Below are 26,057 nucleotides of genomic sequence, written 5' to 3'. Positions count from 1 at the left end.
CTCAACTTCTTAGAGTGAGCTGTTCAAACGCAATGTCCTCCAAGACCTGGCTGCCTGCCATTGTCTTCCGTTCTCCCAAGGGGCCCCAAGCTGTACTCACAGATTACAAGCTCCTCCGGCACCCATCCGTGGGGAAACGATTTCTTGCTGCTCTCAGCTCCGCAGCTCTGCAGCAACACAGGCAACCACTTAGTGTCTTTCAGCTGCTCTGAGCTCCGCAGCTCTCCTTTTGCCTCTTAGCAACAGGCAAAAACTCCTGCCAGCGTCTCTGCTTCAGACCGCAGACTTCAAACGCATTCCGGCAGCCTCCAGTGACAGTTTTACGATCGGTGATTAAGGGTCCATAACCTGTGGAATTGATTTATTGGTTTGACGTGACCCCCGCTAATTGATTTGCGATCCTCAATTAGCTCTTTATGGCCGCCCGGCACGCCTCCGCTCCGAGCTCTCAGTCACGCCTCAGCAGAGTTGAACACAGCGGTGAAAACTGTCACGTAGCTTCACTTAGCTTCAGACAAACACACACAGAGTCCAGGTTTGTCCATTTCAGTTCTTTATTCCGACATTCCCCAGGAAATCCCTGGGCTCACCGCAGCCATGACAAACCTGCATCTTTCTCCCTCAAAGACCAGAGGGGAACAGAACGTAACTCCTCCCAGCTCCTCCCAGCTTCGAAAGCTGACGTCAGAATGTTGAGGCATCATGGGAACAACTTAACCTGTTAAGTTCCAAACCCAACAATTCACACTCCGGATACTCCTTTTTGGCCCCATTTGATCCTTCATTCTTTATTCTTTATTCTAATTTTATATAATGTGGACTCGTTTTGACTGCTATTGAGACTTGTATAAAACAATTGTTGTGCACTGGTATTTCATGTACCTTTGTACTATATCATTGTATATTTGAAACGACATTATTTCTGCACTTAAACGTTGTATCCAAACTTACCATTACTTTAAAACTATCATACTTATACGTTGTGTTTAAATCTACTACTAGCTTCAAACTGTTATTCTTAGCAGAATACACACGTTTTTCATTTCAACTCTTGAGTAGGAATTATTCCTTATATTGAAACTTTTGGCCAGAGTTCTTGATATATCCTTTTCAGTGTTAGTTCAGATTCCTGCATTGCTGCGGGGTTGACTAGATGATCCCTTCCAACTCTACATTTCTATGAATCTGTATCTAGGTTTCACTGGATTTATGTCAAGGCATGTGCTGTCATATTGTAAACGTTCTGATCTTGGGGCTAAAGAATTACTATATTTCTTTCAACAACAAAAAAGAGTAGTCGGAATACCGATCTCCAATTTACCCCATGGTATTGAAGATTTCTCTGAGGATGCTGGGTTTGAAAGGAGGCTATAGAGATATTTGGCAGAGTACTGGTACTCCCAATTCATCAACTTCTGGTTCTGTAAATAGCCCTAAGTGAGAGAATCAAACTATTATGTTTTGTAGATGAATGATCAGCAAATGCTCAGAAACTCATCTGTCATGGTCTAGTTTTGCTGCATGACATAAATAATGAAGCCAGCATTTTCAGAATTCATAAAAAGGAGCCTAGGCTTGTGGTTTACATATAAATCCACTTTTAATTAGAGTGGAACTAGCACAGAAATAGAATGATTCTCAGCTTGGCAGTAGGTTAAAGGGCTTATCATGTGTCCTTCACAGATGTAAAAGGTCAGTGCAAAGCATAGAAAGCTTTTCAGACTATTAAGTTTGAGTGTTGATCATATTCCAAGTATAATGCAATGAGGTTGGGGAAGTAGAGAGCAGCTTTGCGGTGAAAAGGAATGGGTTCAGTGGGCAGGGAGGAGGGAGGCCTGTTATTTCTCAAGAGAGTTGCAGCACCCTGACAAGTAACATAGAGGTGAACCCTAGGCATGTTTACTCAGATGCTAGTCTCATTTAACTCCCAAGTAACTGCAGCCTTAGACACATCCTCCTGTACACATTTTCTTGAGAGTAAGCCCCATTCATCTCAGTTACTACCATGAATGAGGGAAGAAATTGCATTCAGTTCCCATTTAAAGGCAAATCTACCTACCTAATTCACATTTCCGAAACACTGTTCAAAGAGAAACGCAGACTTCGAAATTTGCACTTCTCCAAATTTTGCAATGCGTTTCTCCACCCAAGCAATGAGGATGGGAGGGTTTAGCCCCACTTTCTGTGAGGTATATACTCATTAAACACATGTGCTTAAAAGCAGTGCATTCTGTGCTCAACTTTCAGTGCATTTTATTTCACCCCTATTAGAACAATGTTAAGAGTTTCGTCCCTACAAAGAAAATTCTGGCCTTTGTACTTGAGCTTTGTGACACAAGCAGATCTGAAAATGTTTTTTGGCCATTATCCTCAACTTGTGTCTAAGCTTCCTGGCCTTTGAACCTTGGAGTTAGCGGCATGCCATTAAAGCCAGAGAATCTTGCAGGTCATAATGTTGCAACAGGGAAACCAGTGATAGGGAGCGGCTCAGAGAGCGCATGCTGTTTAGCACACTTTGAGGGCTCTCATTTGTGTTTCAGAATGAGCCACCCCAGCTGAGCAGCAATCTCTACAGACTGAGGGCAGGCCAGCTCCCCAAACCAACATGCCATTTACCATTAAGATGTAGGAATGAATTGTTCAGAAATAAAAAGGCTCTCTTTCAAACATCACCTTTCCTGCTTTCCAGTGGGTCGGAACAAAGGATAGCATCATTGTCCAAAGTCCTATTAGCCTCACATCCCTTCAAATTCCATTTTTTCCTTCCCATGGCCAGTTTCATCTAACATTCGTGTAAAATACACACCACAGGAAAGGTCAAATCAATCAAATTATGCTGCTCCAATGGAGATGCCATCCTTGCCGCTTTGTAGCTTTTGCCCAGGAATTCTTCTCAGACAATTACCAAACAAAAGAGCCAAATGTCTATTTCAAACAGCAAATTTAACAATGGTGCCAAGCTGGGAATGTTGTGTGTTGCCATACAAGAAGATTTTAAACTAAGTTTCTGTCAAAAGTTCTTTCCAGAACGTTTTTTTGGCTCAGAACAGAGGCTCCAATTTAAGCAAATGGAAACTGGCTTTAGGTTAAACACGAGTGAAAGTTTTCTAACTCTGATGAGAGGTCAGGGGCAGAAAAAGGGGGAAACTGGACTTATCACAAAACAAGTGGCTGCCACAGTGAATGTCAGCCATTCCCCTCCATAATGTCAGAAGAAGAAGAAGAGTTTGGATTTGATATCCCACCTTTCACTCCCTTTTAAGGAGTCTCAAAGCAGCTAACATTCTCCTTTCCCTTCCTCCCCCACAACAAACACTCTGTGAGGTGAGTGGGGCTGAGAGACTTCAAATAAGTGTGACTGACCCAAGGTCACCCAGCAGCTGCATGTGGAGGAGCAGAGACGCGAACCCGGTTCCCCAGATTACGAGACTACCGCTCTTAACCACTACACCACACTGGCTCTCAATGTCAGTAGAACTTACTCGTGTCCTGATGTCATGGTGACTTAGGGATGCTATGGGTTAAATTGCAAATAATTTCTAAGTCTGCATCTGACCTTTGCTTCATTCTTCCTTTATAAGCTGCAGGTTGCAACCCTTGGCTGATGTTTGTTTCACCCGTCCTGTGTCCTGTAACAGAGCTTACCAACCTTTCGGGCCTGTGGGAACATTTCCTAGTTTAAGTGTCATGGACACCACAGACATCCCTCAGCCAAGTGCACACTACTGGCTACAATGGAAAGCTTCTTTCAAACTGAACTTCAGCAGCAGTAAGTAGAAGGAGAGGGCACCCCGTGGGTGCAAGGGAATGCCACTGTGAGCACATGTCAGAAGTGGGTGTCGGGAATAAATCACATGGCACCAGTGAAGCTAATTCTTCATTCAAGGAAACAAGGCTGACTCAGGAGATCAGGTCTATTGAGCACAGCAACTTGTCCTGGTAGATCTTGCCCCCATGAGGCAGCTGAGGGCACTGAAAGTCCCTGCCTTCCCACAGTTCCCTAAGTTCCCTCCTCCCTCAGGTCCTTCCCAAGCAATCTGATACTTTTTCACTGTGCCTGACTTTGCTGCTCCTTCTTCAGACCTCTTCTGCTACTGAGACACCGGGGGGGAGTAAGCTGGTCCCAGGAGGAGGAAGAGATGCCCTAGTCCAGAATATGGACTTTCCCTCCTCCGTCTCCACACACCTCTAAATCTAAATCTACTCTGGGGAGTTGAAGAACCCACAGAACAGGTTTGGGGGGCTCAGGGGAGGAGAGGAGGGAAAGCCTCATTGCACGAGTGGACTTCATTCCCTGCTTGCATACCCCAACTTAGCGCTACACTGAATTCCAACCAATATTTTCCATATTTGTTATCTGTTCCTTTCTTCAACTGAAATCCTCTTTTGGATCAATCTTAGCTTTTTGATTAAGTTGTCCTGGATCACGACTTCCGGGTTGGCGCCTCCGGTAATGGCGGAATTCCTCTGATCGGGAGGAATTTGCCTCGTGGAAATTCGGGTCCAGCCGCCACGGTGAAGGCGGAGACCCACTAAAAATCACAGGCGGGTGAAGCCTGTGAACGTGGGATTCGGCTGGCACCTTTTGCGCCTCCCCTACTCGCGGGGAAACCCAGTTTCGGGGATCCGGAGCAAAGTGGGGTGAGCGGCGCGGTGCTTCGAATTGATTGCTTCTTCCACGGAGCGAAGCCGCATAGCTGTTGCCGGAGAGCGCTGACTTTTTCCTGTGGACAATTTGATCTTAAAGCAACTACCCGTGAGTAGAGTGGAGAATTGGATTTTTAAATGTCTTAATTTGGTGCTGAAATGGGGAGGTCCAAAACAGGAAGTCCACCTTCCCCCTTTGTAAATAGATTGAAGCAATGAATGCAAGCTGAAGTCGCAGAAAGTCTATCGTAAAGGACTAAATTTCCATCGGTAAAAAATACTAAACCCCCCTTGGTGGCAGGAGAAGAGGGGGGAAAGCTTTGGACCGAATATACCTGCAGGAGAGAGCGAACAGAGTTAAAATACCACCGCTCCGATCCTGGAAACGGGCTGCCAGTAGGACTGACGTGCCTTAGACTGTGATTAGAACGTTCACTGACAGCTAGTTAAATAAGAGAAATACTTTGTTTCCATTGTCTCCTTCTGCGTTTAAAAAGAAGTAAAAGTAATTGAAAATTGAAACTAACTTTATTGTTTGGACTGTGTTTAAAAGGACCAATACAAATAAAAACTGTTTCCCTCTAGAGGAAACTTTGAAACTGTTACAAGAGTTGAGCTGGGGGAATTTCCAGCTGCAAGATAAAAAGCTGTGAGATTCTGGGACTGACCTTGAATCGGTTAAGAATGTCGACAGAAGAGGCCTTAGTGGCTGTATTAAGTAAGATAAATGACTCACTGGAACAGTTTAACAAAAAGGTGGATGTGGTAATTACCAAAATCGATAATTTGGGACAAAAAGTGAACATCAATACAGAAACTATTCAGAAATTGATACAGGAATCTACTTTGACATGGCAAACTGCGGAGAAGACCAGGGAGAAAGTTGCTGTTGTTGAACCTAAAGTAACACAACTGGAGAGAGAGAGGGTCCCAGCCTTACGGATGAAACTTGATGATCATAAGTTGATGCCTTCTATGATTGAATTTAAAGAAAATCAGATTTCGAGGACCAGAGCTCTACCCGAACTGGAGAAGGAAAGTTTGATAGATCCTCTTACACAGGAATTTGCTGATTTTTGGGACCTGGACTTGGGTCAAGAAGAGATTAAAATTGTGAGGGCCTTCAGACTTGGAGAAATTTTGAAAGACGTCCCGAAATATCTTTTGGATCTTAGTTTTAACTACGGAGATTTGGCTACCCTGTCGAGAAGGAATAAAATCATCTCTAGGTGGGAGTTTCCCCGAGATCTACCCTTCAGTCTCAAAGGAAGGAAAATAAAAATAAGATCAGTAGAAGACAAAGTAAAGTGCATGTATAAATATGAAGAAGACTTGCAGAAGGGACTTGGAAAAGACTTAAGAGCCTCGGACAGAAGATTACCAGGTTGATGGACTATATGGAATTGACTGGCTGAATCCGAGTCCAGGGAGAAGAGACGGTGGAAGAAGATTGGAAAAAGTTTAAAGAGAATTTATGGAAATATTGTAAAATTAATGAGTGTTAGAAAAATGTTGGAATGAAACTATACGGCTTTAGTAGAAATGTTAGAAGGAATTAAGTACAAGTAGATTATTGGAGCATTAAAGGGAAAATAAGGTTAAAGTATGTTAAGATAACTATATGACAGAAAATAGAGGAAGATGGAAAGGAATTGCTGAAACAATTAATAGAAGTGGAATACAAAAAGGGAGGTGTGAGGAGGTCGTTGAAACACGTGAATGTAAGATATGATATTGAAATGGTTTGATGTGTGTTTTAAATTGTGTTTGTTATGTCTTGCTTAGTTTATTGTGTTAGTGATATTGTATTGTATTGTTTTTTTGTTTTTTTCATCTTTTTTCATCCCTTTCCCTTCCTTTTTTTTCCTTTTTGTAATCTTTAAAAGTAATAAATATTATTTTTTTTAAAAAAAGTTGTCCTAGATCAATTCTGACTAACGTTTCCTCACCCCTTATTAATGCCGTATTGTGCTTTCATATACATGTATACACAGAAGTGTCTAATTTTGTTCAGTGGGACTTGCACCTGGACAAGATGTGTGTGTGTGTGTGTGTGTGTGTGTGTATGTACGCATGTGCGACAGCACGCAATGAAGTACCAGCATGTCTTTTCTTTTGCTGCCCATGGCAGCCATTTTGTGCTGGCACCCACAGAGCTTTCACCAACATACAAGTACCAGAAGCTCTTTATAAAAAACCAAAGCACTGCTTCTAGGTAACTGTGTGTGGCGTTAAACTGAGTCTTTTAAAAAATGGAGTCGTTTTTAAAAATTCTGAGTCATTAATTTTCTGGAAATAACTTCACATGCTTCAGTGAGCCTCAGCATAAGAGAGGTGTGCAGTCCCTATAATAGACTGAGTTGATGAGGGGGGAAATCTGCTTGCTGAAAGGGAACACTTCAACGCAAAGCTTGAAACGCATGGGAAAATTTGCTTTCCTGAACAAACTTTAGAGGTAAAGCTATAACAATACAGAGATAAACACAGTGTGTAGCATATAAGCTAGAGGGTAAAATCTAAAGTATGAGTAACCTCCAAGAATGGATCTATTAGAATGCAAGAGGCCATCTATGAAACATGTGGAGTTCTGTCTTTCAATGAGCCACAACACTGAGGTCATGGTCACTTGCGCTCATTAAAATACCCATGGAGCTCTCTGCAAAGACAGGGCAGCGGCTTCCATAGTGTGTGCCAATTACTCCGCTAATTAGCTGACTTTCCTCATACAGAGAATGTCTACTGAATGAATTCTTAATTGGCTCAAAAGGTTGCTAACTGACGTCTTTAAATCTTCCCGATGTGTTTAGCTCATTTAGCTCCTCTTGTGCACCAAATCTAGTAATTACAACAGTTTGTTGTTGTTATTGTTATTGTAAATATTATTATAGATCCAGAGTCTAATTGACTTTGGGGGGGGAGGCACCCACGTCCACTTCGGGATTATTGGAATATGGAACAGAACGTGTGCCTTCGTTTCTTTCTGGATTCCGGCATTTTCTTTTTAAAAGTCTGGCATGGTGCAATCTGTGAACTGGAGTTTGCAACATGGCAGGCCCCTGGCAGCCCATTTTTTGGTTCAGGATACTGGACAGAAAGGTGGCAAAACCAGTGAGGCAGACTGGGAAATCGCCACTCCCGCTTCACCTTTTACCTTTCTACTTTCTGACCTGCATCAGTGCGGTGTTGCAATAAAACAGGAATTGATAAAGTTGGGCAGCACAACTGGATAACCAAGTTGAGGCTTCTCAGCAGGTAATCCTATGGAGCAGATTTTGACCTACCTGAGCATACAGAACAATACGTGTTTACTCCACATCATTAAGTGCATTTTAATGTTTAAGTGCTGTTGAGATTGTACCTCATTTCTAGAAGGTTGGCAAAAACGTCACCTTACTCCTCCCCATTTCACCTTCTGCCTCCCCTCTAGACTCCAAAATCCTAGAAAAACAGCAGATTTGGGCTCCACCAGAGAGAGACAGACACACACCTTTCTCCCATCAACAGGAATTTTTACTGGTCAAGCAACAGCTCAGCACAATACAGTGGTACCTCGGGTTAAGAACTTAATTCATTCTGGAGGTCCATTCTTAACCTGAAACTGTTCTTAACCTGAGGCACCACTTTAGTTAATGGGCCTCCCGCTGCCACCGTGCCGCTGCTGCGCGATTTCTGTTCTCATCCTGAAGCAAAGTTCTTAACCCGAGGTACTATTTCTGGGTTAGAGGAGTCTGTAACCTGAAGCATCTGTAACCCGAGGTACCACTGTACAGCTGACCAAGAAGTTCTAGATAAAGGAGTCTATTGGCTCATTGCATTCTTGATCCAAAGCAACTGTGAGAGGGAGGGCTTATAAGTCCCCAAAACAGCTACTGTATGAGGAGATACAATTTGTTTAGTGTTGCTGAAGCTAGAGCAAGCGGTGGACATTTAAAGCCATTTAAATTTCTGTCAGCAAATTTCATGTTAATTTGAAATTCCACAGTTTAAAAAACACAGGCAGCAAATCCCCCAGTGAGGAAGACACGTTTCCGATCTATGAAGCAGTGACATTTGATTTATAAATAATCCAGTCCAACTAGATAAAACATGTAGAGGCTTCAGGAAACTTAAACATTTCCTAGATGAAATCTTTGCTATGGGTATGGTGGCGGGGGCGCAACCTCTGAAAACTTAGCTCACCTCTGTATTGTTTCTGTGTTTCCTATGCATATCACAGCAACTGTCAGTAAATCACCTCACTTTTCTCTAAATGTCAGCCTGCGTATAATCTGCCTGACCCAATCCAGCTCATATAGGTCACAGAGCATTTTTATTCAGAGGAGCTTTCTCTTTTAAAAATATTGCAGACCGTATCTTGCTTCTACTCAGGAGGAGACCTTCATGTTCATCACACACAGAGAAGAGCGCATCAAGGAATTCAAGCAAATGGTAATCTACTCCTCAAGAGAAGCCATTTTCTTTTTTTTAAATCAATCACGGCGGCATTCACATGAACAGGAGGAACGGCGTGAAGCACCTCTGCCTCATCAGCTTATTCCACTCAGGTATTCTCAGCAAACACTCTGAAGTGCAGAACTATTTCCTAGCTGGTGTAAAAGCAAGAGAACAAACAGCAGAGTGATTAGCCCATAAATGCCGGCTCCCCTAAATGCATAATGCATAGCTAATACGCTGGTCAGGTTCTTTCTGGTGACAGCATGAGGAACACGAAACGCAGAGTCTTGACAATTTCTGTTCGGTCTAATCCTCCATACTTCCTATGCAGAAGATTTTGCATCATGGTCTTCAGCAAAGTATGTTTTCTGAATTCATGCTGGTCTATTTTTTCAAGGCACTTTCTGTCCAGAGCTATATTGTTTGATACTTCCCCAGATTACTCTCATTCCTGCTCCTGTACATATTCCTGTAAAGATTTGTATTGAGTTGTAGTCTCCTTTTTTCTTTTAGAGGCAAGGCTAGAGGCTGAGTTGGGCATTACCAGGCAGCTGTCGAGCCTGCACCTCAGCACGGAGCCCACATCTGATCATTAGTACGTTTCCGAGCACCATTCAAAGTGTTGGTGCTGACCTTTAAAGCCCTAAACGGCCTCGGTCCAGTATACCTGAAGGAGCCTTTCCACCCCCATCGTTCTACCCGGACACTGAGGTCCAGCGCCGAGGGCCTTCTGGCGGTTCCCTCACTGCGAGAAGCCAAGATACAGGGAACCAGGCAGAGGGCCTTCTCGGTAGTGGTGCCCTCCCTGTGGAACGCCCTCCCACCAGATGTCAAAGAGAACAACTACCAGACTTTTAGAAGACATCTGAAGGCAGCCCTGTTTAGGGAAGCTTTTAATGTTTGATGTATTACAGTATTTTGATATTTTTTTGGAAGCCGCCCAGAGTGGCTGGGGAAGCCCAGCCAGATGGGCGGGGTATAAATAATAAATTATTATTATTATTATTATTATTATTATTATTAGGGACTCCTTGCTGAAATGCCGGATAACCACAGCCAGTCAGAGTAGACAACACTGAGGTGGATGGACCAATGGTCTGGCTCAATATAAGTTAGCTTCCTTTGAATTGTGGGGACACAATGCTGGGCTAGGTGGGTCTTTGGTCTGATCCAGGAGGGCTCCCTTTACACACTTCTCACTCTGGTTCTGTCTGAATTCCTGGAAATGTCAGCCTCTGTTTTTTGTTTAGCCTGGGGATGCTCACTAAAACAAAACTTACGTCTCCAGAGCCATGTCTCCACCACCATCCAGACACACACACAGAAATCATTTTTTCCTTCTGCCTGAAATGTCTCCTGGGTGGGAGAAAGCCGTTTATGTGGTAATTTGGGACAGAAAGCAATGAATAAGTTATCCAGCTACAACAACACAGGGGATGTTGATGGTAGCCAAAAATAATTATGTAAGGTCATTGGGATTTGACTGGCATCCTCATCTAACACCTCTCCGCTCTTGCAAATCATGCTGTGGGTTTGTGTTTTGATTTTTACAATGGACCTCCAGGTTGACAGCAAAGCGATGCAAAGAAGCTCAAGTTCCCCCTGTCCGTGCTGTGTCTGCTTTGCGTCTGGACTCCCACACTAACAGTTTAATGCCTTTCATGGATACTGTGATACAGCTTGGAAATTAAAACATTATGAAGTTGAGGTAGAAGTCACTTAAAGCAAAATCTCTGTCGTGTATTTCTTCTTCCCCACTTGGCAGACAAATGTCAAGTGTTCTATCTTCTCAGTGCGGTTGGAAAACACAAAGGGCCTGTGTTGAATAGGTTGTGTCCTTCCTTCCTTTCTCTCATTCTCTCTCAGAAGCAGCACGGTAAACTGGGAGTCATAAACCAGGAATCCAGAATCAGAAAGGCAAAATATTTGGATGTCATGCAGCTATACACATTTGTAAGAAAAGCTTCAGCGGTAAATCCTGAGGAACAATCCATACCCCCTGCCTTGTGGGGCATCTTCGTAAGAAGAAAAGGCTAAGGGGTAAACCCTACACAAATCTTATGTGAAGTCCCTAAGGCAGTTGGGTAGAGTCTTGTATGCCTCCTTCCAGCAATTCCTGCAGCCAAGCTGCCCAATGTATTGCTCTGCTTTCCTTTGGACCACAGCAGCGAGGCCAAAAGGGGGGTCTTGTCATCTGGGCAGCCCAGGACCTCCATACACGCTGTCCAGGCTTGCGCCCTAGAAAGATGAGCTTTTCCCTTCTTGCCTCTTGGTTGCTCCAAGTTTCTGCTTCCATTGTAGTGAGTTACAGAAAACCTCTAGAACAGGGATAACATACGGCCTGAGGACTGCATCAACTCTCTGGAGGTCTCAAAGGAAACTGCTGCACTTCTGTCATGCTGCACCATCTTCAGGGCTACAAAGTGATGTGGTTAGGAGGGTACAGAGGCTGAGGTGCCACCACCTGAACGCCAAAGCATCCATTTTCACTTCATTTAAAAATGCTGGACAAGTGTCAAGGACAGGGCTGGGGGTGGGGAGCGAGAAAGAGTAGGGTAGCTGCTTGTGTGCCATGAAGAAAGAGGAAACGCATTACCACCAAAAAAATGGTGACAGATACAGACTTTCACAATATTTGTATATGCATAGTTATCTGCATTGATGCAATTGTAGAAATAATTGCTATAATTTAAATAGAAATATAATATATCTCACCATCAAAGGGAAGATTGTGGTCACATGACTTGCATTTCTCATCCAGGTGCCAAAAGTTGATGGGGAACTTCATGGCCCCCGTTTTCCCCTTCAGGGTTTTTCATCTTGAAATGGGACATCAACTACTGGACAATCTTTCAAATAGAGGACTGGTAAGTAAACCTGTAGACCTTGAGGTGCATTTATTGGGGTCAATGGTTGTGAGCTGTAACACTATGCTTCCCTTGAAGGATTCAGGGTGGAAATGGAATTTGCCTTGGTAGCATGGTTTGTGTCTTTCCAGGCAGACCCATCCATAGTATAACAGGGATATCACCAACAACATGGACAATGGATGGCATCTCATTGAACTTTAACTTAATTTTGTTTACAAAGGAGGGGAGGAGTAAATAATCCATAAGTTTTCTACAGTACTTGAATTACCTGTAACTTTTTTATGGACACAATATAGGCACATACAGACACAAGCTGAGTCTTGAGGCCTGTTTCCTAAACTCTGATGTTGGAAAGAGTTTGGCAGCTTAGAGGCACCTGGGTCACACCTGGTCTTTAGAGGAGTTGTGTTTGGTCAAGCCTGAGGCAAAACAAAAAAGCAGAATACTGTAAGCAAAACAAAAGAGGAGCACATTGTAAGCTAGCCAGAGAACATTACATTGTGGGGTAGCATACAAATGTCATAGAATCATAGAAATGTGGAGTTGGAAGGGACGTCCAGGATTTTCTAGTTCAACCCCCAACAATGCTGGAATCACAGCTAAAGTCCAACACACCTAATGTCACACCTAATGTCCAACCTCTGTTTAAAAACCTCCAATGAAGGAGAGTCCACCATCTTCTCAGGTAGTCCATCCCACTGTCAAAGAACACTTACCATCAGAAAGTTCTTCTGAATATTTAGTTAGAATTTCCTTCCTTGTGATTTGAAACAAACTTGCTTCATCCCCCATGTGACAGCCCTTCAGATATCTGAAGAGGTCACAAATTGCTGACTAATGAAAGTCACTGGCGGTGGATGGAAGGGTTGGGAACATTCCCAATGTAACAGAGCCAAGTTGCACGGCATATCTGCATGGTACACCAGGCAGGAAGAACCTCACCACAAGTAATCACACAGGAAAAGTAACCTGTACACCATCTCATTATAGATCTCAGGTGATTTGCGGCTCACCATCATTGGACACTGTACTACTTCGAAAGGCTTTCACAGCAGATCCATGTAAGTTATTTTTTTATTTAAAAAATGAGCAAAATGTATCCGAAAGGCATTGAAGACGAAAGACAAATTGCTCCTTGGGGTATAGATGTCGCTGCTGTACTGCTGACAGGCTAAAGTTGCTGAGTTAAAAAAGAGATAGAGGAGGATGGAGAGAATTATCTTTCAGAAATAGCAAGTGCATCTTTATCAGAGTTGACACTGATCATTAAAAACCAGAGAGAAGTGGTACAGTGTATTGATGGACCCTCTGGGATTCAACCTCACTGACTGAAGACACTTGCAGCTGAAGTGTGCTATTTTTGCCACCCCCTTGCATCTGAGGCTTTAAAACCCAATCAGATCTAAGTTTTAATTTACTGAGCATGATAAATAAACCTCTTAAAACTCATAGTATGGCTTCTGCCTACAGCCAAAATGCCTACAGCCTTGAATGAACTGGGTGCATACATATTCACAACCAAATGTCTTAATCAATATATGTCCCTCAGTTGCAACCAATGGAGGCTGGTGCTCTTTGGGGCTGGTAGGGAAGAAGGCAAAGAGACCAACAGTAGGCGGATCTGGAGCCAATGGCAGATGAAGCCAGAACCAATGACAGATGGAGCAAAACTTTTGGGTTTGTCCTCATCCTCCTTTCTACTGCATTCTACAGAGGCAACACTGAGCCTAAGGAAGAGGAGGAAGAAGGTATGGATGCTGGACTGGTTGTAAGCAGGCAAGAAGTTGTGGGCTGGTTGGGGACAGACTGAGTTTTGTGGGGCAGTGCCCCATTTGCCTAATGCACCAGCTTCCACTAATTACAACAAGGTTGTAACTATTGATGGAAGGGCTATCGAGTCCAACATACGTTTCTCATACTGGCCAACCAGAGGCCTATGGCAAGCCCCAAAGCACAACCTGAGTGCAACAGCACACTCCCCACATGTGATGGCCAGCAACTGATATTCAGAGGTACACTAGTAGTCACCAATAGACTTAACCTCCATGAATTTCTCAAATCTGCTTTTAAAGACATCAGAGAACAAATCTGCTCCACAAACAGCTACAAATTAACAAGTTTGCTCTATCTTGTATATGACAACCCCTCCAGACATTCAAAGGCAGCTGGCAATGGGGATTCAAGGATTTTAAAAATATATTTTCAAGGCTTGCCTCAAATTAGCACAAGTAAAGTTGTCTCTCAAAATGTGTTGTACAACTTAAAAGTAGTTTGTGCAAGACAACTACAAAGCTGACTTAATACAAAGTTCGACATTTAAAATGTACAAGTATGGATATCGCCAGTCTAAAATTAAAATTGTTTTCGAAGCACTATTCTCTTATATAATGCATTTTTTATGTTAGTGTCATGAATATATGCATTTAAATGCACACTTTACCTGAATTAATGCAGTTTTGCACACATTACTTGACTGGAAAACGACATTACAAAACATGAAAATATGTGAATTTCCAAGGATAGCTGCATTTCAGTTCACATATCATTTCAGACAGTGCAAGTTAGCTAAGTTCATCTTTACATCCAAACTGAGTTCAATTCTTTCCCCATCCTTAATTCCCACTACCATTCCTTGTTTGTTGTAACTTAATTTAAAGCAAAAACAAAACCCCCTTCACAAATAAACTCTTATACTGAACCATTTTCAAGATACAAGATGCCAGACTACTACAAGGGTTAAGGTAGGTTTCAGTAGAAATAACATTCCCACTCTCAGTCGAAAAGAAACACTGGCATGTTTTATAGACCAGAGGCTACATCTCTGAGCGAACTCCTGCTCTCTGGTTCACGCAGTAGTGGTGAACGTCCTGACCTATGCCGGCATGATTAGGAATTTACTGGGCTACAAGTTTCTCCCTGGGGTGAAATGCTAGTAGAAAGCAATATTAGCCAAAAGAAACAATATTTGGCTATGAAAGTTTTTACTCCCATGCTCAACGTCTCCTTTAACCTCACACCATCCATCTGACAATGAGTGCTCAGAAGCACAGGAAGGAGGCATCAGTACCTCTTGGAAGGTCACGGGGGACAGAAAGAACGTAGAAATTAGAAGTGAACAAATAGTTATATTGCTCTTGTGTGTTTTCCCTTCCCATTTCTGGGCCATTCTGGAAGGGAATGCAGATTGGCAGTCTTGCAACTGACATGGTGTCCTCCAAATATTGTTAGATTCCAATTCCCATCAATCTAAGCTATATAAGAGAGAAGCTATTAGCTTTGGCTTCTCATTTTTCCAAACTTCAATTTTACACATTTCCATATCAATTAGCATATTATTTTTTTTAGTCCTCAAGTAAATTCACCAGCATTTCAGTGTGATTTTCTACCTGTGGAATTTTGTCTAAAATACCCACTTTTGCAATTGAATTTTCCGTGATTTAATGTGTTTTGCATGTTATTTTCACTCATAAGTGCATCTATAGGCACTTTATTATCCCTAGTATGGTACATTACTTGCAAGGAGAACTGCGCTGCAAAATTAAGAGAAGTGTGACTTTTGAAGGATGGATATGTTTTGGTTCACATATTGTTTCTGAAAGTGCAAATTAGGTGGGTTTAAACGCAAACGAAATTAAATTCCTTCTCCTCCCCTTGCCCCAGCCAGCATGGTCAAGAGTTGTGTTTGCTACCCTGCTGGAGTCTTATTCATGCAAACTATATTTCGCCCATAAGTAGTCTAAGATCCTGGCCCTAGGTAAAATAAAAACACAACCTTTGTTACAGATGGGTAGCCGTGTTGGTCTGCCATAGTCGAAATAAAAAAATTCCTTCCTGTAGCACCTTAAAGACCAACTAAGTTAGTTCTTGGTATAAGCTTTCGTGTGCATGCACACTTCTTCAGATACAGAGGTATCTGAAGAAGTGTGCATCTGAAGAAGTGTGCATGCACACGAAAGCTTATACCAAGAACTAACTTAGTTGGTCTTTAAGGTGCTACAGGAAGGAATTTTTTTATTACAACCTTTGTTGTGAATCTTAGGTTGAATCCACAAAACTTTATTGTAAAGGATGAAAACTGCAAGTATCACTTTTTTGTTAGTCAGAAGACAAGGAAGGAAGGGTGAAAGGGTTATCAGAAGCTAGGAGATGTTAGTCTGAGTGGGGTGCTGACTATGGGGAATATCAGAAATAGGGATCAGAGAAGGAGGGAAAGGGATTCAGCTCAAATGTTGCTCTTACGGCTTGCTCTGTCTCATACATGGCAAGCATATGTCTGGCTCTTATGTATATGCTTGGGCTATTCCTTCCTTTTTTACTTCACACCTTGCAAAATAGGCCCTCTTAAATAGGCTCAAAATTTGAGCAAAGTTCCATGTTGGAATGCTCGCAAGAGCACAGGGTTCTTTCCACAATGCCTCCCAGCAACTTTTCATGGTCACAAAATCATACCAGAAAGACATAATGGATCAGAAGACAGGCAGCAAAGAGCTCAGCACCACTTTCCTAAACCTTTTAAGCAGAAAGACCTACCACACCCAGGAGCTGGTTGAGATTCGTTACTGCTTACTGTTACATATATTTTCCCCCTGTTATTATGCCAAATGAGTGGTTTTTCTCTATTCTCTGACACGCCTACTTAAGACTTGAGGCAGAAACACATGGCACAGACATGCTAATGCTGTGAAATCTCCTATGGTTAGTGCTTTGCAGCATGCCCTGAAAGCAAAGTTGTTGTTGCTGTTGTTTTTGTTGTTGTTTTAAAACAGAAGGGGGTGAGATGAAAAGATGGTGCAGGGCCCAGAACAAAAGACTTGGGGCTTGGGTTCCCTGGGCTACCCTTTAACAATACCACTGGTTATCTACATACAATTCCATGGAATCATGTTTTTCCATAGATGAAGGATGTGGGAGAAATTTGATTCTATTTGCATTTAAAGGCAAACCTACTTAATTTGCTGTCTCTGAAACAGTCCACGAGCCAAAACACAACCATCCTTCAAAATTCATGCTTCTCTGAATTTTGCACTGCAATTCTCCAGCCATGTGATAGGTACAAAATACATGTGCCAGGGTTACAATATGCATAAAATGCATATATTTGTGGGGTGGGGGGCATTTAACGATTGTGTTATGTTAGGGGAAATAGGGGGGGATTCATACAATCATATGGCTATTATAAGAAAACTGTTGCTGAATTTTCACACAGACTTTTGAAAAGGAAATTTGCAAAGTAGTGTTGAAATATACAAAACTAAACTTAATATTGCAAAAATTAGAAACTGAGAGAAATTGAAACTGACAGATTAGCTCATCAGTACTGGTCTGATTGTCAGAATCTCTCACACCTGCTTTGCCTAGCAGACATGCCTAATCTCACATCTCCTGTGTTTGTGTCACCAAGTCTCCCAGCAACATTCACAGATATTTGGCACATAGCAGCAAGACTGCAAATGGAAGCTTTAGATCTGTGGTCTTACATAATGTCTATCTTGCCGTTCTGCCTCTTCATATAGAGATATTCAGGGGTGGGTGCTGAATGTGATATTTATTACAAATGTTCCCCCTGCCACTTTCAGAACTTTTACATCACTTCCATGTTGTTGTTTTTAAAATGAAGTGATGAATTTGCTCTTCCAGTCCCTGAGTTCATCTTTTAAGAATCAATATGTTCTTACGAAAGACTTCTTGCCCTGTGTTCTTTTAGATGAGGCATTTGTTTCCTGTTAGACAAATACTATATAGCAATCTCTACTGCCATCTTCTGATGTTACTTTTAAAGCATACTAGCACAAAAGGGGAGGGGGAATCAAATGCACCTCCCTTCGTGCGTGTGTGTGTGTGTGTGTGCGCGCGCGCGTGCATGCTTGCACGCATGCATGCATGCGCAGTTGTCCCATGTGTGATGATTGTTCAGCAGCAGTGTGCTCAGTGAGAGCCAGTGTAGTGAGAGTGTGCTCAGTGAGAGCCAGTGTGGTGTAGTGGTTAAGAGCGGTAGACTCGTAATCTGGTGAACCGAGTTCGCGTCTCCGCTCCTCCACATGCAGCTGCTGGGTGACCTTCGGCTAGTCACACTTCTTTGAAGTCTCTCAGCCCCACTCACCTCACAGAGTGTCTGTTGTGGGGGAGGAAGGGAAAGGAGAATGTTAGCCGCTTTGAGACTCCTTCGGGTAGTGATAAAGCGGGATATCAAATCCAAACTCCTCCTCCTCCTCCTCCATCCTGTTCTTGCAGTGGCCTATCAGATGCCTGTGGGAACCGAGCAAACAGAACATGAGCACAAGAGCACTCTCCCCTCTTGTGGTTTCTAGCAGCTGGTACAGTGGTACCTCGGTTTACAGACGCTTCAGGTTACAGACGCTTCAGGTTACAGACTCCGCTAACCCAGAAATAGTACCTCGGGTTAAGAACTTTGCTTCAGGATGAGAACAGAAATCGTGCTCCGGTGGCGTGGTGGTGGCAGCAGGAGGCCCCATTAGCTAAAGTGGTGCTTCAGGTTAAGAACAGTTTCAGGTTAAGAACGGACCTCTGGAACGAATTAAGTACTTAACCTGAGGTACCACTGTATTTGAAATTATTGCTTCCTCCATCTGTGGAGGTAGAGCATAGCCATCATGATTAGTAGCCATTGGTGGCCCTCTCCTCTATGAATTTGTCCAGTCCTCTTTTAAAGCCGTCAAAGGTGATGACCATCATTGCTTCCTGTGAGAGCACATTCCATAATTTAACTGTGCACTGGGTGAAGAAGTCCTTTCTCTTATCTGTCCTAAATCTTCCAGCATTTGGCTTCATTGGATGTCAAAGAGTTCTAGTATTATGAGAGACAGAGAAAAACTTTTCTCTCCCCACTTTCTCCATGTCATACATAATTCCATAAACTTGCATCATGTCACCTCTTCCTTTTCTTCTTTCTAAACTAAAAAGTCCAAAATGCCACAAACTTTATTCATAGGAGAGTCCCCTTCATCATTTTGGCTGCCTTTTTCTGAACCTTTACAAAGTCATTTTTGAGGTGACGTGGCCAGGACTGTACACTCCAAATGTGGTCACACCATAGATCTGTACATCTCATCTAATTTTAAACGAGGAAAGCGAGGGATCATGGCCTCTCACATGAGCCGTAATACAAAACAGAGTAAATCACACATACAGTGCACTTCTATGCATGTCTACTGAGGAGTAAGTCAAATGAAATTGAATATGGTGCATAGAGTTGTAGCTTTTAGCACTGTGGTGAGTTTGATCCCAAAAGGGTTAAATTGGATTGTGCCTTGTGTTGAATTGTGGCCCATTTATTTCTACACCTTGAGTTTATTATTGTTCTAGACAATATGTATTATGCCCAATGCACAAATCCTTCTAAGAAAGGAAGAAAGAGAACGGTAACCTGTATTGATAACATCCCTACTGTTATTATGTGTTAAAGAAAATTACCAAAACAAATTATCTTAAAATACTCTATTTTTCCTATTTTATCTGTCTTTTATTTAAAAAAAAAAAAAGCTTCCTGACATGATTAACAATAAACACATAAGCAATAAAAACATATTTAAATACAATTTTTATTCCAAAGCAGATAAAGTTGGGTAAAAATCTCGGTGTAAAAGGCTTGTTGGGAAAAGGTCTTCAACAGCTTCCAAAAAAGAAAAATAAAGGTGGTACCTGCCTGATATGATTGGGATGTCCAAAAGGCAGATGTCACTACACTAAAAGTCCAATTTCTACATCATATAGAACAGACCTCCTAATGAGTTGGTATCTGCAGAGAGCCCTCTCCTGCAGAGCAGTGATCAACTGGGTATATAAGGGGTGAGATAATCTTTTAGGTATCCTGCATAGGGCTTTGTACACTGGTACCAGCACTTTGGACTCAGTCCAGCAGCTCATTGGCAACCAGTGCAATTCTTTCAGCAGTGGCATAACATGTTGGGGATATTCTGCTACAGTAAGCAGTCAAGCCACTGTGTTTTGCACTAGCTCCAGCTTCCAGGCCAAGCTGAGGGGCAACTACACATAAAGCACTTAGTTCAACTTAGAGGATACCAGCATATTGATTACAGTGATCAGGTGATCCCAGTCTAGAAATGGCTATAGCTCTCTTGCCAGCCAAAGCTGGTAGAAGGCACTCCTGGTCATGGAGGTCACTTGGTCCTCCAGTGACAGATACTAGATCCAGGGGCACCTCCTAACTATGAACTTGCTCCATCAGGGCAAGTGGGCAATTGACCAATTATTTGGACTCAGAAAACACCCACCCAAAGCACACACACACACACACACCCATCTTCCCAGGATTCAGACTCAGTTTGTTAGCCCCCATCCAGCCTACCACCACACATCTACTGATCCAAATGCTATAGAGAAACAGAGCTGGGTATCATCAATATACTGGTGACAGCTCACCCAACATCTCCTAATGAATGGCTTCATCCATAACCTCCAACATGTTGAGTCCGAAAACCAGGACGCGTGTCTTGCCGTCTGTGCTCCTGCACGAGTCATGTCACCTGCACAAGATCACAGAGCCCAAAGACACGCTTTTTCGGGGTTGTGCTCTCAAATGCCCAAAAATGTGCGTTTGGAGGCACCACGCATGATAATGGCCTCAAAAAGAGATTTTTTGGGGGGTGAGATCTCGGCATAAAATCATGCAATATCATGGCGCCCAAAATGGCCACTGTGGTCTCAGAGAGGGAAAATCTGAGCACACACAGCCCAGTTGCCATCTTGAATATATGCAAGAGTACATCTTTGACCTTTTGGAAAATTGCATCTGCTATAGAGCAACCGATTGTCAATGCATGTGTGCTCAAACGGTATTTACTGTTTCAGTCAGATTTCGGTGCAGATGCAATTTTCCAAAAGGGTCAAACATGCACTCTTGCATATATTCAAGAATATATATTCCAGAAAAAGCAACCTTTTGCTGCTTCAGTCTGGAGAATGTATAAACTTGATCTGAGCTCAGAAGACATATTTTTCTGAGGAAACTTCCAGTAAGTTTTTGTTTTTCATACCCTTAGCCATTCACAGAATTTTCTCCAGATATTCTCCAAGCAGGTATTTTTGTGGAAGCTGCCATTTCACTCCCACTAAGCAACAGCATTACACTAGACCCAATACATTGGGGGGGGGTGCAAAACGGTGGGCAGGCAGCCAATACATTTGCTGCTGCTTCCACAACAGCAAGCAGAGAAGAAAGAAACAGTCCTACTGAGAAACTGAGGAGAATTTCTTCTCCCCCTGGAGAAACACCATGAAATACACATTCTCTGCTTGCAAACAGGGTGGAGAGTTTCCAAAAGACTTTTGTGCATATTTCTAAACACTAGCCCTAAAAACTCATTACTTTGGTGAAAAGATGTGAACAATTTTTCCTGTGCACTTTCTCCACAACATTGGGCATCCTTTATATTCAAAGCACATCCCCACATCAGTAGGATTGCTAACTTCTGACCTGAAGCAGGGTGTTGTGCCCTGCCAATCAGTTATTAAAGGCATGTGAGCTCCTGTGGGTCAGCAGCTGCAACCCTGCCCATCAATCATCTGCCTCCTAAGGGCCGAACTACACATGATGTTCAGTCGTCTGTAGGTTCTCCCCCCCCCCCGCCATTCCAACATACTTGTCTTTTACAAAACGCAGTCAGAGAAACTCAGAAGATGGGGGTAGGAGGGGAGAAGAGGTTCCTTAATTCTTTGCCCTCCAGTGATGGTGCATGCATTGGACCGTTTCTCCAAAAGAAGAAGGGAGAGGAGGCAGAAAGGGGCTTCTGAAGCAGTTCTCCCTGTGCCAGTCTTCTGCTGCAGACTGTAGCCTCTCCATAGCTACATTTCAGAAAAAGAAGAAAAGATCAGAGAGAGAAATTATACACACATACATTGGCCCCAAAATGTGGTTGTTTGTGTTTTGTTTTTTTAACAGTTTCTTCTCATATGCCTGCTCTCCCTGATACAGTGGTACCTCTGGTTGCGAACGGGATCCATTCTGGAGGCCCGTTTGCAATATGAAAAGCCCACAACCTGAAGCGGGGTATCTGCGCAGGTGTGCAGCGCGATTTGGCGCTTGTGCACATGCGCGAGCGGCAAAACCCAGAAGTAACCCTTTCCGGTACTTCCGGGTCAACGCGGGACGCAACCTGAAAAAACGTAACATGAAGCAAACGTAACATAACACGAGGTATGACAGTACTTTTCAATGAGCTAGTCTCACTGAATTTAACCGAAGCAGCAAAGCAGAATCTGCTTCCACCACAAGGATGAGGGTGGTCAGGTGGAAGAGAAAACAAGGTCTCTGCACCTCTTCTGTCCAGTTCTTAAAGGCACAGGAGCCCCATCCTCTTCTCCATCCACTCCTCACCCTGATATTTTTAAAACTGGTTGCAAGCCTATTATGGCATTGAGTGGTATATGCCATAGGAGCCAAGAGCTCCTAGGGGCTGTGGAGGCTTTGGGCCCCACAATAAAACATCTGAGGGGGGCAGGCCCAAACAAGTTGATTGGTGTTCCCATTCAAATGGTGTGTGTGCACTGTGTCGTTCAATCGATAATGCAGGGCTCACCTGGGCCCCCACAATATATGTCCCAGGTGCTTATATCTTCTTCTTCTTCTTCTTCTTCTTCTTCTTCTTCTTCTTCTTTGAAGTATTTTCAATTAAAAGAAATAAAGTGACAGAAAAAAAGACGTGAGGGGGAGTAAAAAGAACAACAAAGAGATATATAAAAAAGAAATACATATATACAAAAATGCAATATAAGATACTCCCATACATTCTTATATAAATTGATTTAGTGTTACTATCCTGATACTTATGTAAATGTTAATAGCCTACTACATTCTGTATAAACTCATTCCAATTGTTGTCATATTTATCCAAACAGAGTCTGCGCCTGTTCATATTGTGATGTCATATCGTCAATCCATTGATGAAAGGATATTATAGCTTTATTTTTCCTGTTCTTCATTATCAATCTCTTGACCACCATTAGAGTGCGCAGTGTCCATTTTCGTTGTCCCATTGTTAATTTCCATACAGTAGGTCAATAGTTTGATAGAATATTCTCCGCTTTTAACTTTGTCTGCACAGTCATGCTGTAGTTACACAGTCCCACACTTTCTCCCAAAATTTAGTAAGTAGAGAACACTGTACAAACATATGTTTCAGGGAGGCATTGTCCTTGCCAGGTGCTTATATCTTGATTAAAGTGCTGTGGGTGCCAGCACACAAAAATGTGAGTACCATCACAAACACTGTGTGTGTGTGTGTGTGTGTGTGTGTGTGTTCGCATGTGTGTGTCTATGTGTGTGCATACATATGTATCACAAAGCTGATTTTGCTTTTGGTTTGGTGGCATTTCAACTGTAGAGCTTCCTGGAGAGAGTATATGCTATTTGACTTGGTCGAGTTCCTGTTTCCAGTCCTGTATCTCCCCAGTGACTTTATGCTACTTAAACTGCTGTTGTCCCTAATTAAACATGATCTTGTTCTTTTCTTTATTATAAATCCATTTACTGTAGCTCCTCTGCACTAGCTGTGCTTAAGAACCCTCCATTCGGCAACCTCTAAGATGTACGCTATAAATCTCCATGAGCAGGTCTGTGGAAAGGAACGCATTAAACTCATTCTGAGACTCTGTGGTGTAAGCCATCAGTTCTGAAGCAATCCTATGAGATTTGGGTGAGGAAACTCTGAAGTACATAGGAAGTGGAGGGAGAGACTTTCGTAAGATTGATATCACATCCTAGCCAACCATTCTGCTCTCCTATCCATTGATGCCCTGTGGTCCTTGTTTTCTTTTCTTTTTTTAATGCTCTCCAAGTTCAATAAATAGCTGCTTAATTTCTAATGATCCCCTGCCTAAGGCAAACCAAGAATGAGAAGCTGTAGATCAACTCAGTAGTCAGGACTATGGATCAGTGAATATGTCTTAAGATCAGTTTCTCAGTCTTACGTTCAGGTCTACGGATGTCTACATCAATTTGTAATTATTATTTTTAAAAGCCCTCATAAAAATTAATCAGCTTTAATGTTTGAATCTCTCCCAATATACACATTTTATGCAATTTCCCCCATTTTTATGCACATCTTATACCAATATACAGATCTTTGCGCTTATTAATTGTTTAGAGAAGTGCACTGCAAAATCTGGAGGAGAGTGAATTTCAAATGATCTTTTGGATCACTTGTGGTTTTGGAATGTCCAGGTTAGGTAGGTTCACCTTCAAATAAGAACTGAACCAAATTCTTCCCCCATCCTTAGGACCAAAGAATAAATCTTGACAAACCAGAAGGAATGAAGGACAAAGCAGGAGCCACAATTCGATGAGCAAGCCAGAAGTCAGGACGAAGGTCACATTCACGTCATTGTTTAGATTAGCAAGCAATAGAAGAAACTTGCTTATTCAGAGAACTGGGTGTACTTTTTTGCAAAACCCTCTCTTGAAAGTGTCATAGGCAGTGAAAGTCAAAGCACAGAAAACCATAGGGGCGTCAAGGAAGTTCTATTACAATAGAGGGAACCTGACTGGTTTTGTTTTGTTGGAGTGTCAATAACAAAAGACAGCAGCCCTCCAGCTGCATGTATGCATAAATAAATAAATAAATAATCAGGAAAGAGAATTTAAATAAAATTGCTATAAATTGGTTTGGTGATTCAGAGGTTTAATCTGAAATTAAGCTAGATTTAAGCTTGTTGGTGCCTCTGGTATCTTCATCATCATCATTTTTAATTTGTATACCGTCTTTCTATCTTACAATACTCAAGGCGGTTTACAAGCTGAAGAAACAAAAAATGTACATCATATAACAATCTAATGCAATACAAAAAATGTGATAATAAAACATAACTTTAAAATAGGCAACCTACATCAAAAAGTAACATTCAACAATCATTAGAATAGCATAAAATAATAATATCAACATATAGAAGTTAAACAGAAATCCACTCAACAGTTACAATAAATAAAATCTAAACTATAATCAATAAAACAACTGCAAGCCACAGTACATAAAACAATACAATACACATTGAAAAGCAGAGACTAGAGGGTAGAGCAAGGCCTTGCCTGATGGAGTCTTTCCCCACACAGTTCTTCCTCCAGGACCAGCTTCCTTCTTCTCTTTCATGGAAGTTGATATACTTTGGGTGTGTTTTAAATTTTATTTTATTAATGATATTGCTGCAAGTTTGTCTTGACCTTTGGCTGGAACAACTGAACATTCACAGCATACATTTAAAGCACTATAACACCACTCCAAATGGGCATGGCTCACTCCCCCGCTGTCACAGAGTGGTTTAACAATCCCTGTTCAAAGGGAACTCTGGGGATTGTAGCTCTGGGAGTAGAATAGGCAAGCCCCTGAAGGACCAGGTGTGCAGCCTGGGAGTCATTTTGGACTCACAGCTGTCCATGGAGGCGCAGGTTAATTCTGTGTCCAGGGCGGCTGTCTACCAGCTCCACCTGGTACGCAGGCTAAGACCCTATCTGCCCACAGGCTGCCTCGCCAGAGTGGTGCATGCTCTGGTTATCTCCTGCTTGGACTACTGCAGTGCACTCTACGTGGGGCTACCTTTGAAGGTGACTTGGAAACTGCAATTAATCCAGAATGCAGCAGCTAGACTGGTGACTGGGAGTGCCCGCCGGGACCACATAACACCGGTCCTGAGAGATCTACATTGGCTCCCAGTATGTTTCCGAGCACAATTCAAAGTGTTGACCTTTAAAGCCCTAAACGGCCTCAGCCCTGTATACCTGAAGGAGCGTCTCCACCCCCATCATTCAGCCCGGACACTGAGATCCAGCACCAAGGGCCTTCTGGCAGTTCCCTCATTGCGAGAAGTGAGGTTACAGGGAACCAGAAAGAGGGCCTTCTCGGTAGTGGTGCCCACCCTGTGGAACACCCTCCCTTCAGATGTGAAGGAAATAAGCAGTTATCCTATCTTTAAAAGACATCTGAAGGCAGCCCTGTTTAGGGAAGTTTTTAATATTTAATGCTGTACTGTTTTTAACATTTGATTGGTAGCCTCCCAGAGTGGATGGGAAGACTCAGCCAGATGGGCAGGGTATAAATAAATTATTATTATTATTATTATTATTATTATTATTATTAT

Source organism: Podarcis pityusensis, assembly GCF_964106645.2.
Source record: "Podarcis pityusensis genome assembly, chromosome: 1".
Lineage (NCBI taxonomy): Eukaryota > Metazoa > Chordata > Lepidosauria > Squamata > Lacertidae > Podarcis > Podarcis pityusensis.
The sequence above is the reverse complement of the archived record's forward strand: the minus strand, read 5'-3'. Positions refer to the sequence as shown.